The sequence below is a fragment of the Cygnus atratus genome, chromosome 2, assembly GCF_013377495.2.
Source record: "Cygnus atratus isolate AKBS03 ecotype Queensland, Australia chromosome 2, CAtr_DNAZoo_HiC_assembly, whole genome shotgun sequence".
Classification (NCBI taxonomy): domain Eukaryota; kingdom Metazoa; phylum Chordata; class Aves; order Anseriformes; family Anatidae; genus Cygnus; species Cygnus atratus.
In genome coordinates this window covers 129,953,415-129,967,718 of record NC_066363.1, presented here as the reverse complement: position 1 = coordinate 129,967,718, position 14,304 = coordinate 129,953,415, and positions in this window count along the sequence as shown.

The window sequence follows — 14,304 nt, the reverse complement described above, 5'->3', positions numbered from 1 at the left end:
AAAAAAAAAAGAAAGAAAGCGAGAGCGAGAAAGCTAGAAAGAGAAAGAAAGAAAGAAAGGAAGGAAGGAAGGAAGGAAGGAAAGAAAGAAAGAAAGAAAAAGAGAAAGAGAAAGAAAGAAAGAAAGAAAGAAAGAAAGAGAGAAAGAAAGAGAAAGAGAAAGAAAGAAAGAAAGAAAGAAAGAAAGAAAGAAAGAAAGAAAGAAAGAAAGAAAGAAAAAAATTAAAGAAGCAATAAAGCAAACCTGGCTTGAGTTAAGTATAACAACTCAGCTCCAGTGTATGTAAAAGTAGCAGATAGATGTTCCTCACTAGAAGGGTGATAAATCTAATAACCTTCTCAAGCAGCCAGCACTGCCTTGCACTGTATCCAACAACTGCCTTCCTGGGTTAAGCGGACAGCTGGTCCTACAGTGATCAAGGGAAACAGAACAGCTTTCCAGTGGTTTCTCATGACTGAAAACTTCAGGGTATTCAATAAGACCTTAAAGTAATTACCTGAATCCCCAAGGTGAAACTTCCAGTGTCACAGTTTCCCAAAAGAATTCAGCAACAAATGGTATACAAAGAGCTAATTTTTCATTTTTGTTGGGCTTATCTTTATATTTCACATGTTCTAGAGTTTTTAGAATTCTTTTTTAAAAAGCAGACTTGAAATAAATCTGTCATGTCTGAATTCAGCAACCAGAAACTGACTGAATAAAATAAATTAATATGTACCCTTCCCAGTCTAGCAATGGGACTATTTTCATTAAGGAACTTCTCAGTGCTTCTATATTCCACTGGAGATTTCTTTGGAGAATAATTCCTGCATAGTATTTTCTCATTCCATATACAATTAACCTTGAGAAATCTGACTGGATGTAAGTCAGAATCATTCACAGTATCAGTGTAATTTCTTTCCTGGTTTCAGCTGAAATACAAACCCTCACGAATGACTTTCTGTTCTTGTCTTTTGGCAATATATTAAATAAAATTGAAAGGATTGACTATGGACTTTTGCCATGGTTAACAGGAAATAATTAAAAAAAGAAAAAGACACAATCATGCAAAAACAATAAAACTATAAAAACTTTTTTGCCTGTAGCCTTGAACATAGAATGATATGCAGTCTGGTCACTGGGTAACACTGAGAATTTAAGGCATTCTATGGATGTATGTACATAAGCATTTCAGGTCTAATCAGTGCATTTTTAAATTTTTTTTTAGTAAATTGGTGTACCACACAGAGTTGTCTTTGAAGGCAAAATCAGAATTACAATGGGGAGAAAATTCATTTAAAAGATGTACCACAAGTCCCTATTTCACTCCAGCTGCTAATGTGTCTGTTCATGAGACTAGATTAGTCCTCTTAATTAAACATCCTGAAACATGTTTTAAGTGGATATATGTGATAACCAATTTTTTAACTTTACAGTTCTGCTCCTATTGTACTGAACTAATAGCTAGTGTAGACATAACTAAGACATTATTTATTCTTGTAATTTGAAAGGATATTTTGACCTTCAACAAATGAAAAGGAAATTATTTCTGAGATTAGTTTTAGTTTTCTTTCTTTCACTCTAAAAAAAAAAAAATAGATATTTTCAGGAAAAAAATAAAAGGAATGGAAGTCATTTTATATGGAAATATTCTGGAATACAAAGTCCTTTTGAATAATGTATCCTAGGAAATAATATGATCCTCTCATTTTAAGAAGAGGAGAGGCATCTAGTTCAGAGAGGAGACTGGAGACATGCCAGAGGGAGATAGCAGGCTTGCAATTAGTTGGTAATCGGCCAAAACATTATTTTTTCCCTTGGTTTTCTGTTTTTCTAAGAAAATATAAATTCTAGGAACAGATACATTGAAAATAGTATTCAGTGTTAAGCTGGAATTTTCTGTTGATACAGAGTGGCATTTTTTTGAGTATTTCTGCACATTTTTGTTAAGTTCTTTGACCCTGGATGCTACATCTTTGGCTTCAATAACCACACAATTCAGAAGAAATAAAATAAATAAATAAATAAATAAATCTCCCATTAGGTAGAAATAGTAAGGAAAGTTGTCTTTTATTTATATTTCATAGAATCATAGAATATCTGAGTTGGAAGGGACCCACGAAGATCATCAAGTCCAACTCCTGGGTCCCCAAAGGACCACTCAAAAACAAACAAATAAATGAGTAAATTGGATCATGTGTTTGTGAGAATTGTCTAAATGCTTCTTGAACTCCAACAGGCTCAGTGTTTTGACCACTTCCCTGGGGAGCCTGTTCCAGTGCCTGACCACCCTCTCTTTTTCCTATCAGGAAAACCACCTTTTCCTGATATCCAGCATGAATTGCCTCTGTCACAGCTTCAAGCCATTCCCTCAGGTCCTATCACTGGTCAGAGAGCAGAGATCAGTGCCTGCCTCTCTGCTCCGCCTCATGAGGAAGTTGTAGACTGCCATGAGTTCTCCCCTCAGTCTCCTCTTCTCTAGGCTAAACAATCCAAGTGACTTCAGCCGTTCCTCATACATCTTCCCCTCTAGACCATACACCATCTTTGTTGCCCTCCTCTGAACACTCTCTAACAGTTTTATATATTTCTTATTTATACTGTGGTGCCCAGAACTGCACACTGTACTTGAGGTGCGACTGCAGCAGCACAGAGTAGAGCAGGACAATCCTTTCCTTCGACTGGCTAGCTATGCCAGCATTCTTGATGCACCCTGGGATACAGTTGGCTCTCCTAGTGGCCAAGGCACACTGCTGGCTCATGTTTGGCTAGCTGTCAGTCAGAACCCCCAGATCCCTTTCTGTGGGGCTACTGTCCAGTCTCTCATTCCCCAGTATGTAAATATAACCAGGGATGCTCCTTCCCAGCTGCAGAATCCCGCACTTGCTCTTGCTAAACATCATATTATTGGTGATTGCCCAGCTCTCTAATTTTGTCCAGATCTCTCTGCCAGACTTCACCACCCTCAACGGAGTCAACAGTTCCACCCAACTTGGTATCATCCGTGAACTAGCTCAAAAAACCTTCTAGTCCTACATCCAAATCATTTATGAAAGCATTGAAGAGGACTGGTCCTAAAATGGAGCCCTGGGGAACCCCACTAGTGACAGGTCGCCAGCCTGAGGTAACCCCATTTACAAGAACCCTCTGGGCCTGACCTGTCAGCCAATTGTTCATCTATCTTATTATGCTTTTTCCTAACTGTATTCTGGTCATTTTGTCCAGAAGGATACTGTGAGAGACAGTATTGAAAGCTTTACTGAAATCCAGAAATTTTACATCGACTGGCTTCATTTGGTCAACTATCTGGGTGATCTTGTTGTAGAAGGAAATTAAGTTTGTTAGACATGACCTTCCCCCTAGTGAACCCATGTTGGCTCTGACCAATGATTTCGTTGTCCTTTAGGTGTTTTTCAATACGTCCCAGAATAATCTCCATAATATTACCAGGCACTGAAATGCCTGGTAAATATGTGAAATTATTTTTCACCAGTAAATGCCAATCTATCCGGGCTGCAACATATCATGGATAAAGAATTGTTCTATTCTGTTGGTTTCACAGGCCAGTATGCAAAGCTATCTATACCACATAGAGAATCCCAGTGTCTCTGCTAGTGCTGGGAATGCAGGAAACTCAAATCTGCATTTCAATTAGTTCTGCAGTTGCCATAGTGCCCACACCCACGTCAGACTTCTCTCCTTCTGGATCAATAGGTTTGTTATTCATTTGTACTGCTGCACTAGTGTAGCCTGGTGGTTTGGCAATGGAGGGAACATCTGGGTCAGTGGTAGATGCAGCCCATAAATCATTGTCTGCTGATGGGGTTGGTGCTCCTCACAGGGAGTAGATTTCTACTACCTCTTCAAGGAACAAGGAAGGGTTACTAGGTAGAGATGGGAAGCGCTTGATAAAGTGGTACAAAAGCATCCTTACTAACAAGCTTGTTATCCTTATACTGGTTTCCATGAGGGATTTCTCTGCTTGCTTTTTTAAGGGGAGAAGTAGGAGGTAGATGTATCTAGCACATTGTGACAGGAGAGGTTCCCATACTCCCCTGAGAGAGCAGAGCAAAAGAGGGTTCCATCTCTTGTCTAAAAATTAATTCCTAGGAAACACTGCCTGGGAAATAGACATTGGGGTTAAAAGATCACGTACAATCCCAGCAGTATGTAATAATTGGGTTTACAAAGACATGGTAGGTAGTTTACAAATGGAGAACTGCACTGGCTAGGTAGAAGTACTTTAGGAAAGACAGGCTGAGAAGGTGAGCACTGAGATTGTATTGTACACAAAGGAGTAGCTCACATGCAGAGATGTATTGAAAACTTGTAGGTCAAGATCAGAGCAGAGGACAACAAGGGAATGCTGTAGCTAGCATTTGCTACAGGTTGTACAAGTAGGGGGAGAATGTAGACACACCTTTAATAACTAGAAAGATCCTCCCAGCTGCAAGCTTGGACTATCATGGGAGACTTTAATCACTCCAATGTCTCCAGGGGGTAACAAGACAGAATATAAGTGATAATTTTGTGGTGTAGGTGTGATAGGCTGACAGGGAAAGATGTTCTGCTGAACTTGCTACTCATGAACAAAGAAAATCTCATTGTCCAACCAGTGACAGTCATTGGGAGCTTAGTCTGCAGTGTCCATGAGTTGAATTTAAACACCAGAGGGCAATGAAGAAGACAAGCAGTAGAACACCATACTAGATTTCAGGAGGGCAGACTTTGGCTACTTTGGGACCTTGGTAGACTGGCTCCATTGAGAGGTTGCCCAAAAGGGCAGAGGAGGCAGGGGAGGTAAAGGCAGTCTCTTTGAGGCACAAGAATAGCCTATCCTACTGGTCAAGAAACAAGGTAGGCAAAGCAAGAGACCAACTAGACTGAACAGATTACCCATGAATGCTTGTGCTAACAGAATGCAGGCACAAGTGACCAAGGAGGAATATGAATGCTTTATCCAGGCATATATGGGATGGAGGACCTAGAGAAAAAGGACACCTCTTAGAAAACTTGTGATTACCATGGAAGGTTCCCAAAAACTGGCAAAAGCAAATGTCATTCCTATCTTTAAAAAAAAAAAAAAAAAAAAAAAAGCAAGGAAAATCTGAGGAACTAGAGGTTGCTCAGCCTCACCTCTCCCTGGAAAGGCTATGGAGCATGTCTATGTGTCCTGACATAGATAAAGGCCAAGAAGGTGAATGAGCAAATTCACCAAGGGCAACTCATGCCTGAGCAGCCTGATTGACTCCTGTGATGGCTGGATCAGGGCAAGAGGGAAGAGGACTGGATGGTGTGTACCTCAAAACTAGCATGGTTTTCAGCACAACACTACTACTGATAGCCAAAATGAGGCAAAATGCCCTAAACTGATAGATTACAAGGTATGTGAAACACATGGCTGGACTGCTGTGCCCAGAGAGCTGTGGCCAATAGCAGCCAGTTAGAAGTGGCAGTCCTCAGGTGTCAGGATCTTCAGGCCCAACCTTTTTCAATATCTCCATTACCTACCTGGATGATGGGATGAAATGTACCCTCACTAAGATTATCCATAATAATGAAGGAACATTTTTATAAATGTAGAACTTAAAGTAACCTAGAAAATTAATCCATCCTTACCTCTTCAAAATTTCTGTAACATATTATGCACCTACATCAATCCATACGATCATTCTGAAAACAAATATAATACAATAAATAAAATAAAGTAAAAAAAAATAAAATAAAATAAAAAATAAAGTAAAATAAAATAAAATAAAATAAAATAAAAAATAAAGTAAAATAAAATAAAAAATAAAGTAAAATAAAATAAAGTAAAGTAAAATAAAATAGATCCTCGAAGAACCTGAACTGTGCTGTAAAGTGTTGGGGTTGCTAAGATTTTTTTATCAAATCAGAATTTTTATACTTCATAAAAAAATTAGAATTTATTTTCCTGCATATATAGGAAAATTGTCACTACTTCTGCTCTATGCTATCCTTTACACTCTTTCACTTTGTATAAGAAAATGGCATAGTAAACTGGTACTGTGCTGAAACTGAAGACACTCTTGTTTTTTAAGAGCTTTTCTGAGAACTGTCTACTCTGTACCCAAAAAGCTGTACCTCATTAGTTTTAGCTTTTGACTTTTGCCTTTAGATATGTTTGTCTTGGCTTTGGAGAATTGTGCAATCTTTATTTGTATCGACTTTTACTGCAGCATACATTTCTGGGTTGGGGAATATTTTGATAAATCATGATAAATCATTTAAATATTCTGCTTTAGAGGTCTGGGAAACATTTTTGCTTTTTGTTGCTGTGGTTGTTTTGTTTTGTTTTGTTTAGGCAGTCTATTGTGTACTTCATAAATTATTCTTTCTCAGAACCAGAAGGAATAAGAGTTGGAATAAGAGAATAAGAAGGAATAAGAGAATAGGATTCCTTCCATTATTGCAAGCTGGTATGGTTTAAAATTTATCATTGAGTCCTTTTTCTACAGCCCCCCAAACAAGAGTTCTGAAATAGTCACATGATTTTTATTTTTCGTGTTTCATTTTATTACTGTTTGGCACAAGAGATTGTTTGTGTAGTGTGAGTTTAAAGTGTGCTTTTAAAATCCTAGTGTTCTTGCCTTTTACTCTCTGTTGTAAAGGTTTATGCAAAACCACTTCAGCAGATACTTCTGAGAACTGACGAGTACATAAATGTAGTTCCAGGACAGCCCTGGGAATGAGGTTGAGTACGGTTAACCACCATCCTGCCGGGCCCAATGCTACTGCCTTTGCATAGTGCCATGTATACTCACGTACATGAATGTCAGTTTGCAACAAATGTGAGAAGATATTTATGACAAGTAAATGGCAGATACAGTAATAAAATATTCAAGTGTGATTCCACAGGCTGTTTGGGTACATACAGAAAATTGATGGGGTAAAGAGGACAAGTTATCCATCCTGATTGCAGATACTGAGACAGGATATTTGCCAGGAATTCTTTGGCTCTGTGACAAGATGTCAATAATCCTTGATATCTGACTAGCAGCAATTTTCAGTCTCTTGCCATCAGATATCCTGTGTAACTCTGTCCTAACTCAAGAATAATCCTGGGACAAGTTCTTCTAAAATAAGTCCAGGTATTTAAATTTTGTCAGGGAAGCAGGGAGGACCTGAGTAGCCAAGGCCAAAGTTGAGTAACGGCTGCAGGGTGGAGGTATGCTTGCTAACTGATCACTGCACCAGCAGCAGATGCAAGGGATGCAGTGCAGACGTATGCTGGAAACATCTCTGGAAGTGTTTGCCTGGAGATACAATGCTCACTGCACAAGCAAGACTGGGAGAAAACTTACAACCTTATGTGGAAACACGTGTTTTTTCACAACAGTTAGATACCACTTCTTCTCTAGAGCAAGAACATTTCTTCTCATTATGGTGCTAAAAAATTGGATAGTGACTTACCCCTTATCCCTGTGAGTAAGATGCCTTTTCTGTTCACAGACTGTTCTCCTTTCAACTCAATTTAAATTTTGTTGTCAGAAAAGTTACATTTAATAGTCATTAAATACTAAACTGAGTGGAGTAAAACAACTTGCAGACTTCCCAGTTGACATTTTGTTCATTTTCTTTTTAAAGTAGCAAGAGCCAGAACAGTTTGTTAATTCATTCTTCCTGCTTGATCAATAGTCTATGTATAAAACTCTCCAACAGACAGAAAATCTTTTGATTATAATTCTTCAACACTGTTAATCTCCCAAATTAAACTTCACCTATGCACAGATGTCTCATCCCCTTGAGCACTATTTATCACAATAAAAATTAAATATAGGCTTGGCTCACAACAGGACCGTAAATTGAACTGCCTGTTAGATACTTTATGTCCCATTGGTTATAAGCCTGTTCACAATCCTGCCTATAATTACTAAAATGCATCACTTGAAATTTTTGCTGAATTTGTGTTTAAAATATTGTGTCTGATGTACATATAACTCTGTGTGTAAGTTTAACTGCACCCTAACTTAAGAAAACATGTAATAAATTGCTTCTGTTTCAAAAAACACCAGAAAGTGTCTTCTTCCCTAACATCTGATACAAATACTTATGGATCAGTTATATGAAAAACTGGAACTTCCACCAGACCATTGCTGTCAGCCTTATACGTTTTGAGCGCTATCTTACGTCTCCAGCAGACATTTTCTCTGAAAATAACATGAGGGTAATAAGCTTTTAAAAACCTTGGGCTCAAATGAAAATGTCTGGTTGATAAATTTATACTGTCATTTTAGCTTGGATTTGAGCTCACCCTTGAAAATGAACTCTCTAAATAATCTTCATTCAGATATTAGCCCTGCGGTCACCCAACCGGCTTGCCCTGTGAGGAAAGGCAAATGCATGATGGATTCTGGCTCCAGCTCCAGCCCTGTCCCCACCGTTCCCCATGGACACAAGCAGCTCAGGCCATGATGAATAGGAACCTACATCCATATGTCTAAAAAAGGGGATATGAAATAAACACATTGAGACCTGTCATTGTCAGTGTGCCTAATTGGATGACATTGATCACATGCCCCTCATTGTAATAATCTTTTCCCCAATGCTTGATAAACTACCTATTGTTCCGTGAAATATTTATTATAATGATAAATGTTAACCAACAGATTTCCATGAACATCATATAATATGAGAATTTGTTGCGATGTTACTGCTTTATGGAGGAAAATATGACACAGTTCAAATTTGTAGGAATGGGTCCTTAAGAATCAGTATACCATTATAGAAACTAACCCATGCACTGTGATGTTTGTAATGAACCCTGTAGATCATGACTTTCCAAAGTGGCAGGGGAGAATACAGTCTAAACCGTGAAACTGATTAGACCCCCACCAAGATACTGACTGTTCCAAGCTCCCATTTTTGTATGAATCCCACAATTTGCCTGTCCAGGTAAGTGACTCTGTGACAAAAAGCCATTATAAGTTTGTCTGAGTCACTGAAATTCAATGACATCTGGAAAGTACAGTCTAGGGGATGAAGCTAAGAGCCAGAGTTTACAAGTACTCACTGCTCATCTGATTTTACTGCGCACATATTGTATATCATTAGGTAAGCTATTTAAATGCCATGCCCTGGTTTCCCATGCTGCACTAATGGGAGCAATAAGTACCATGGAACCCAGCTAATTAGAGCACTTCACAGTCCCTCTGCTGCTCAGGTTGGTGAAGGTTTGCTGTACTACAGCTACTAGCAAACATACACTCTTCAGCTATGCTACAGATTTTTTGACTGAATATTTTTTTGACATAAGATGAAACAAAATAAACAATAATTTTTAAGTGCGTGTAAGAAACATATTTCTTACAATAATCGTTGCAGATAACACAGAAGTTAGCATTGAAAGAACTCAATTATTTACATTAGTTAAAATCCAGAACAAAGATTTTTTTTCTGAGTCTGTGCTGCTGGGTATGTTGAAGTGTAGCAAGTTAACACATTCTGCAAAGCACAATTGCATATAATTTTCTATCCAGCAGCTTGCCTAATATTTTCATGCAAATATTGCTATTAGGAGGAGGCCCAATGAACATGAACACTTCTAATTACTTCCATATTGTCATGTGATTTAAAACTGAATTTTCTGTTTAGTATTAAAACATTTTTCAAACTATAGCACAGTCTGTTTAGCTGCTTTAGGAGTTTTCATATGGTTTACAAAGGAAACAAAAATGATAAAGGTGTCATATGCTGGATATGTGCAAGCTAGTTGTAAATGTCATGTAAGGCTGTAATTAGGAGATATAACCCACCCCCTCCTCCTTAGCATTACTTTTTCAACCTTTTTCTTTAGCAAGGTCAACGTCCTGCAGATCCAAGACTGCTGCCACTGCTCACAATCATGTCACCTTTACCCTTTGGTTTTCCATCCATCACATCAGGTGTTTTGTCTTCTTGTACTTAGCTTATTAAATTTATAAGGCAGAGACCACCTCTTTCATTTTGCTTTCTCTAAAACCGGTTGGGGCTGATATATTGTATATTCATAAGTCACATTCACCACGTAAATATCATTTATATGATTGCTTCTAACTGCTTGTATGTTATAATTTTCCATCTTGGTTAAGTAATGCAATTAATCAGACTATAGCAATCTAGATTAAATCATATTTAAGAAGAGGGTGGTTGTATTCCGATGTTACAATTTCCTGTTTGAATAAAAAAACCTCTCCCGATTTTTATGTACAAAAGTGGCAAAAATATTTCTGTTTCGCAACCAGAAAGGCTTTTTAGCTGTGAGGACAAGAAATCAAGGAACCCCTGAGCGTGTGAACTATGGGGCAGTGAGGGTGGAAGGCAGACTGGTTACTGCTCGTAGAATGCAGAGTTGTACCTCCTGGGCACAGCTGTCAGGGGCTGCACTGTCCCTCTGCATGGCACTGGCAATGCTTCTGCTCCACAGCTTTCTGAAGGCTGGCATGTGTGGACCCCTGGCTGATAATTTTTGTCCCCACAGATCTATTCTGAAGAGGGAGGCTGGTGGAAGGGAGTCTCAGATGTCACTTAAGAGTAATATATCTAACTAAGAAGACAAAAATTACTTTTCTCTCCAAAACAGGGACTCTGATCATTTCTAACGCATTAGAGTTCTATTACCACATTAAAAAAAAAAAAAAAAAAAAAAAAAAAAAACAGTGTCCTAAGCTACCCTGCCATCTCAGAAAGATGACTGCCCCCATTTATGCCTGTTTTTGGCTTCTTGTCCATGTGCGGAAGCAAGATCAGTGTCTCGAGCTCAGCCATTCTGGCATTTCTCATAACCATCTCCAGGGAAAGCCAAATGTACTACCCCCTGATTCTTTCACAAAGACCTCAGCTAGAAAGCAGGTTGCAGCATGAATTTGGTTGAAAGTTGATCCCAACATGTCTTAGTCAAATATGTCCTATGGCTTCTTCTGGATGATCCATCTCCACCGTGGCACAGTCTCCAGCATTCCCTCTTACCCCCCACCCCAGGACACACACATGCACCACAAGCATAAGCAGTACAAAATCAGCATTCATGTGGAATTCAAAGCAAACAAGCGGAATCTTTGGGACCAAATTAATAACTTAATCCATGTACTGTTCTGCTGAATTAATGGCATCTGAGTCTCTGTATGAAAAATACTCAAATTTTAAAGAAATCCAACAAGCTACTACATTAATTATTCAAGATAGTCTGCCTTTATTATGTTAATACTTTAGTTTATGTGTTTTTATAAGTTTGTGCTGTCGTCATTTTTCATATTTATGGTTTAATATGAAGGGTTTTTGATGAATTATTTATAATACAGCTAATACTCACTATGTGGATACGAAAATGTTCTTATTAAGAACTAATGAAAAATTAGAGAAAAAGGTTGTGCAGAGCTATATGGGCAATATTTTGAGACAGATTAAGTTACATACACTATCATATTATATATGTAAAAAACTTGTCTGAATTTACATTAAGGTTTTAAATTAGATAGTTGAATACAGAGAACTAAAATTATCTATCATGAAAAGACATATACATATATAAAAACTAATTTACAGAGATTTTGCACTGTACCAACCATCAGCAGGTGAAATTTTCAAATACACTCAGGCCTGGTTCAAAGCCACATCACTGAAGTTAAGTTGTAACTGCAGTATAAGATGGATAAGATAAGGATAAGATACAATTTTGCAGGATTAGGATTCTGCAGGATAAGATATATAATATAAGATATAGGATAATATATGTAATATGAGATATATAATTCACAAAAATACTGCACAGCAATTGAGTTCAGGTCATAAATATGCTCTGCAAGGATAATAGGATATGTTTTATTATTTCACAGTTTATAAGGAGATGTACATAACCTTCGAGTTGTAGCACACATTACTAACAAAACAATATATCTAGAGGTTTGGCCACTGTTTTCACCAATGCATTAACACAGAGTGGTAGGAACCAAAAAAAAAGTGCTGGGGAACATTTTCAAGAAAGGAAGTCCTTTGTCCTTTGTCTGTTTGTTGGTCCTTGGCGTAGGTTTGGCCCAAGCCAACGAGTGTTTCCAAACGGTCCCAAATACAGCTCAGGAAATAAAACCATTGATTCCAAGCAGAGAATTTGGACATGGACAGGCTTTTTAGATGGTCCTACTGCATGCATGTAGGTTTTTCCTTGACTGTTGGCCTCCAAGCCAAGAAATGGTATGATTCCATACTAACATAGATGTAACTATATGGTTCATGATAAACCACAGGGAAAAAATGACATCTTAAACAGAAATTTCATCACAAGTTCCTATGCTATCAGCTCTCATTTTATTGTAAGTACTTTGATGCTTGATATTTTACTTAAAAACTGAGTTTCTGGAAGCGAGACATTTAAATTTTATCTTCCTTTTGAAAAACGTCTTGACAGTTCTTTTTTACTTTTATTTTTATTTTATTGGGTGGGAAGAGGGGGGAGAGAGAGGTGGGATGCAGAGAGCCGATTCATACTTAATTAATAAATTCCCCCAAAACACCACTTTGTTGGGGAAGTCAGTACCATGGTGGAGCTGAAGAAGATCACTTAACACATGGGCCTTTGGAAGAACTCCTGTTGATCTTAAAAGCCAGATACAACTTTGTGACTCGTTCCAGGTTCTTTAAAAGAAATCTCACTTCATTCAAATTCAGTTCTTGACCTTAAAAGAACTGTGATTTTACAGCAAAAATTTCTGTTGGGTTTGGTGTTCTCATTGACAAACATCAGTATACATGAATTTCAGTGGTTGTCTACTGACACTTACTAACTGAAAACTGTTTCCAGAACTCTCCCATGAAACATTATGTAGTGAAAACTCAGAAGTGAAAAGTGGGCTTGCAACAGGTATATGATGTTTCTTATGGAGACAAAAGAATAAGCTTTAAATATATTTTGAATGTTGATGCTTTATGATATAAGATGTGTGTGAAAATAATATTACTGTTTTAATCATATCTTTTATTGGCTTTACCCAAAATTATACTAGCAATAAAGATGAATGTCGCAAAGAATCAATTTTAGTCCCATGTTTTATGCTGACCCTTCCTGACATCTGAGCTTCTGCAACATTGGAAGCTGACATTATTAGTTGTTCAGCTCTATCAAACTGGAAATTTCACCTTATTAAAATGCAGTTGCTATGGAAACACCATAGTTCTGTGATTTTTGCTTGCAGGCAGTATAAAAAAAAATCTTAGTACCAATATACAAGTCAATGCATGTCGTTTTAAAATATCTTCTTGATGCTCTGATGCTTTTAAAATGAAAAAATACCAATAGGAAATGTAAACTGTAACACTTTATCTTAATATACTGGAAGACTGAAAGACACTTTTCAACAATAATCTCAGGTATATGCCACAGTGAAGTAATACCTAGACAGACAGTGCTTCTGAAATTGCAATTTTTTATGACTTAAAGCTAAGGACAAATTTCTAAAGGCCCAGTTTTGGTCTCTTTTTTTCTATTCATACTTTCTCATTTCATTTGAATATTTTTATTTTAATATCACTGTTCTTGGTGTTGGAAGGCCCCACTTCTTTACTGAGAACTCTGAAAAAACTTACTTTTCAAATGTGTGTCTTACATGCTTTATGATGAGAGGAAAGAGGCTTTCACAGTTAGTGAAACACAAAACTCTGATAAGCCATATACCTAGGATGTACAAGAAGTCCCAAGCAGAGCAGGAATCAAATTGTGTGTGCAACACAATATACTAACACTGTATACTAACCTGCATTCACTTTAACATGTTAGCGTTATTTGTTTTATAGGCTTCTTTTAGTCTAGTTCTATCTTCTTATTCTACCTTCTGTCATTTAGGTCAAGAATATGTATTCACCTTATCATATTCTTTGGAAACACAAACAAACCAGAAGGTAGCAGAAAGAATCTGGCAGTTATCATTGATGGTGCAAAAGAACTGGACAAAAGCTGGACAGCTAAGGTTTTATTCAGGCCTTTAGCACAGATTTTCTGGATATGCAGTAACACAAGGGAACACCTACTGGGCCAGGGGAAAGGTCTGTGTGGTCATTAGTAGATGTCTAATGACGGCAACAACAACAACAACAACAAAAGGACAAATATTATTTTTCTGATATTCCTGCGCAGCCTCCAGCAAGCTGAAGTTCAGGGTCCTCCAGGATCTACTAATGAACTTTTCCTTCCATAATTTAGACTAACACATGGTTCAGTCAGGTATATTTCATATCGTCCAAACTACCCAGAGTTTGACTGGAGAATGTATGAAGAACCTCACAGATTTTGAATTTGTCATCTGATTGTCTCACTTGTTCCTGAATGACAGGAGC